This window comes from Symphalangus syndactylus, chromosome 5 (assembly GCF_028878055.3).
Source record: "Symphalangus syndactylus isolate Jambi chromosome 5, NHGRI_mSymSyn1-v2.1_pri, whole genome shotgun sequence".
Classification (NCBI taxonomy): domain Eukaryota; kingdom Metazoa; phylum Chordata; class Mammalia; order Primates; family Hylobatidae; genus Symphalangus; species Symphalangus syndactylus.
In genome coordinates, this window is record NC_072427.2 from 57,261,411 (window position 1) to 57,266,396 (window position 4,986).

Below are 4,986 nucleotides of genomic sequence, written 5' to 3' on the forward strand. Positions count from 1 at the left end.
CATCTGTGTTAGAGTGCATAACTGAAGTTATTAGTGGTTTGGGAGTTTGCACATATAACTGGAGGTAAACAGCAGATTACTATACCTTATCTCGCCCTGAGCATTTCTCCTCTGTCAAGTCTAAATTCTGCCATCTTCTTTTGCAAAAACAAGTAGACACCCCCACCAAAGGCCAAAACACAATGATGACTGACAGTGAACAGAAACCCACTGTAAAGACAAAATATTCCAGCTTTCAAATTCACTGTGACTGGATACTATTAGTTTTTTGAGTTTATAACTCCCCAGAATTGTCAAAAGTAACCTTGTGGCCAATCCACCTACAGACACTAAAAACCTGAAATAGGCCACCCAGGGTACCAAAAGCAGTGTCAAAGAGCAGTGAGACAGTGCCACCAAGGCCCAGTGCAATGTCCTTGCATACAATTGGAATAGCGCCCATGTTATACATAGGGAAAGTGGCCACATCCACAAGGACATGGACAGGGATGCTCAGAACTCGGCAAATGGCCTTCAGCAGACAACAAAGGATCCAGAGAATAGCCCTGATGACTTTGGCCATGACCTTGAGCACCTTCCAGGGAATGCTTACCAACTCTTCCCCAATGGCCATGAAGTAGGAGATGGTGGCTGAGCCCAAGTGGTAAAGGCAACTTTCTATGCCATTAATCACCTGCTTGGTAACACACCACAGGAGATAGACAATGTTCTTCAGGATTGCTACCACAAGGTAATAAAAACTGAAAAAGCTTGATGAATGGGGTAGCAATGAAGCCCATGAGTTTTCCCAAAAAGCTACCACTTCCCTCAGATGCCTCTGGAGGCAACGGAGCAGACCTCTTGCTCCTCCTGGTGCTACAGGGGGGACTAGAACTCTCTTGAGATTGTACCATTCACTCTTCATCCTGGACTTCGTTAATCACTTCCAGGATTTTTATCATTTTCTCTGTGTCTTGCTCAGTTTCACCACAGTTGTTCTGAAACAACTGAGGGTTAAATGGAAGCAGTTTCTGAAGATCTTTTACCATCACATCTATGATGTCACTGTCCTGGGTGTGCTTGACAAACCCATGGCCCAGCCTCCTCCAGGGACAGCACAACAGGCTGCCAACCAAACAAACTCAGGGACTGCCACTTTTTTTTTTTTTTTTTTTGAGATGGAGTCTCGCTCTGTCACCCAGGCTGGAGTGCAGTGGCCTGATCTCCACTCACTGCAAGCTCTGCCTCCCGGGTTCACACTATTCTCCTACCTCAGCCTCCCGAGTAGCTGGGACTACAGGCGCCCACCACCACACTCGACTAATTTTTTTTTTTTGTATTTTCAGTAGAGATGGGGTTTCACTGTGTTAGCCAGGATGGTCTCGATCTCCCGACCTCGTGATCCACCCGCCTCAGCCTCCCAAAGTACTGGGATTACAGGCGTGAGCCACCACGCCCGGCCACTTTGTCTTTAACTTTGTAGTCTGAGGGCACTGTGCCTGTGAGGATATATAGGTTTTCCCCACTGCCACACTGTGGGGTCAAAGCCTGGTCCATTAGGCTGTTGAGATTCAGGTACCACCGTTCCTGGAAGGACTGAGTCATCGGGCTGAATTTGTAAGAATAAACGTGGCCACCTGAAGATCACTGCTAAGGGAGAACCGGTACAGCTGTCCTCTTTGGTAATCAGAATCAAAGTAATCTGTATTCAAGGCTTGCTTACCTCCCAGGCTGTTCTCAGAGGTGATGGCCTCTGCCTCATTAATCCCCTCCTCAAGGTTGCTGTTGGGGTCATCGAGCTGAGGCTCCACCAGCCATCACTGCTCGGCCCCGCGGGGCGCAGGGCGCCGGGCGCGGAACGCGGAGTACACGGGGATGCGGTCCCGTGTGCTGTAGAGGATGGTGAAGCGCTCAGCGCCCTCCCCGCGCTGACAGATCTTCACGTGGTAATCGGGCGCCAGCCCCGCAGGCGGGGTCCCGGCGTATAAGAACTTGTCACATTCGCCAAAGCCGGCTTCCTCCTCGCCCACCAGCCGGCCTTCCAAAAGCCTGGCCAGGGCTAGGAGGCTGCCTAGCGCTAGCCAGCGTGCGGTGCCCATGGCGGCCTCTGTGAGCATGGCGGGGCCGAGCAGCTGGGCTGCCGCCGTGCGAGCTCTGCAGGCTGGTCGGGGAACGCGCGACGCAGCCCAGCAGGGTAGGGAAGGGACAAATCATTTTTTAAAAGATGCAGAAAATCAGTTCTGGCCGGGCGCGGTGGCTCAAGCCTGTAATCCCAGCACTTTGGGAGGCCAAGGCGGGCGGATCACGAGGTCAGGAGATCGAGACCATCCTGGCTAACACGGTGAAACCCCGTCTCTACTAAAAAAAAAAAAAAAAAAAATACAAAAAATTAGCCGGGCGCGGTGGCTCAAGCCTGTAATCCCAGCACTTTGGGAGGCCCAGGCGGGTGGATCACAAGGTCAGGAGATCGAGACCACGGTGAAACCCCGTCTCTACTAAAAATACAAAAAATTAGCTGGGCGCGGTGGCGGGCACCTGTAGTCCCAGCTACTCGGGAGGCTGAGGCAGGAGAACGGCGTGAACCCGGGAGGCGGAGCTTGCAGTGAGTCGAGATCACGCCACTGCCCTCCAGCCTGGGCGACAGCGAGACTCCGTCTCAAAAAAAAAAAAAAAGAATAACAATCTTTCCACACACTTTTCACGCGGACTTCAGAGTGGGAACGCCTCTTTTCTGAGGACCCCGCCCCCAACCCCTGCTGCAGAGCAGGCAGATACACCAGCGGGCAAAAGGGACGGGTCCCGCCCTCATGGTTCTCCAAGCAGTAAGACTCGGCTGATTTCATCAACAGCTGCGATTTCAACAGGAGGAGGGCCGTGTCGTGACCCTCAAGTCCCCCAAGTCAGGATGGCAAGTCACCCCCAGGCTACCTGCAGCCTTACCTGCCCTGAGTCAGTGACCGCCACGCAGTGCTGGGCCCTGACGGCCACATGCACGATCTTCTTCCCTTTCAGTCCTTCCACCACCTGCGGGTTCTACACGTGCACGTCAGAGCCGTGGCCCAACCTGAAGTAATCCCCCTTTCCCCTGAGAGAAGGCCAATAGTGGAGTGTTACAATACGGTTATGGTCTGACGATGCTATACAAGAAGACACACATTGTCTCACATCTTTCACAGCCAGCTCAATGATGTCACACACAGCACCCAAGGTCTTCAAACTTATATTCAAAATCATACACCATTAATTCAAATTAACTTATTTAATTTGAATTAAGTCAGCTGGGAAAAACGATAATACCTTAATACATGTTTTACAATATTTAAGTTACTGTTGTAGGTTTTCATATACAGAGACTGAAAATAAGACACACTACTGCAAACACCTATCCAAAGTCCTATCTGGTATACATCTTTCTCAAAGTGCCAATGTTGGCCAGTCGCGGTGGTTCATGCCTGTAATCCCCGCACTTTGGGAGGCCGAGGCAGGTGGATCACGAGGTCAGGAGACCCAGACCATCCTGGCTAACACGGTGAAACCCCATCTCTACTAAAAATACAAAAAATTGGCCGGGCATGGTGGCAGGCGCCTGCAGTCCCAGCTACTCGGGAGGCTGAGGCAGGAGAATGGCGTGAACCCAGGAGGCGGAGCTTGCAGTGAGCTGAGATTGTGCCACTGCATTCCAGCCTGGGCAATAGAGCGAGACCCCGTCTTAAATAAATAAATAGTGCCAATGTTATGACCAGAGGCAGCAAGCAAGGCCTGACACACCATCCAAGGCCAGTCTGGACACCTGCTCTTTTGTACATTAATATAATAAGCTTTTAGAAGAAATACATGTTAACTTTTTCAGGATCGAAGGATTCAGAAGGCTATTTTGCTCTCATTTTATCCTTAGGCTTCAGCAGAAGAAACCCTTCCTATAAATCTCACCCAAACAGGAAAGGTAAGTGGCCTAACATTTTTCTAGTATCTTCAAAATGACCCAGTTACAATAGGAAATTTCTTCTTGTACTATTGTCACTAATCCCAACTCAATATCCTTTAAAGGACAAAGATGCATGCATAAGTAAAAATACGACAGGTCACAATCACGCCGGGGTGGTCCTGGGGCAAGGCCCAGGTTCCCTGCATGCTCCTGCACAAGCACGCACACTGTGACGGGGGGACGTTTATGTACCACGTCCACACCACTCCAGACTTGGTGAGCGCCACTAGGAGCTGAGCTCCACACTCAATCTGGCACATCCCCTGTCCATTTAGTCTCTCAATGTTCTGGGGAATGTTACAGCCTTTACTTCCGCCCCGGCCCAATTTTCCAAAGTCACCATCACCCCAGGAAAATACCAAACCTAGGTTTAAAAATAGGGAAGGGAAGGGAAGGGAGAGAAGAAAGGAAAGCCCAACCTCCTTCCAAAATGTCATGAGAATCTTGAGCACATATGGTCCTTGGCATGACCACATGACCTGCAGAGCCCCTGTTATAGAACTCATTTTTATATTTTCCTTAATATAACAGTTAATATAATATGTCATTTTTGTTAATAGTGTCTTTTTGTCATTTTACTTTTTAAAAGATTTTATTGAAGTATACATACAGGAAAGTGCATCTATCATAAGTGTGCAAATTGATGAATTCTAAAATCTTTATTGTACCTGTTCAGCACCTAGATTGACACTGAACATAACTAACAACCAGAAATCTCCTTGTACTCCCTTCCTGTAACTACCCCTGCTCCCGACCAAATCACTCTCTTCTAACAGCATAACTTTGTGTGACTAGCTTTTTTAATGTAAAAGAATGAAATCTACAGCATGTATTCATTTGCATCTGGCTTCTGCCACCCAACATTATATTTGTGGGATTCATTTGTACAGTTGCATATTAGTTTGCAGATCCCTCACCCTCGTTTCTATATGGTATTATATTGCATAAATGTACCACACTTTATCCAACCTACTGTTAAATATTTGTGCATTTTCTACTTGGGGGCGATTTCAAATAGTGCT

At 48.7% G+C, this 4,986-nt stretch overlaps 1 pseudogene; it reads right to left on the reverse strand.

The window, feature by feature from the left end:
• Positions 1 to 217: 217 nt before the first annotated feature.
• On the reverse strand, positions 218 to 2,574 carry LOC129482560 (endonuclease domain-containing 1 protein-like; annotated as a pseudogene).
• Between the last annotated feature and the right edge of the window lie 2,412 nt (positions 2,575 to 4,986).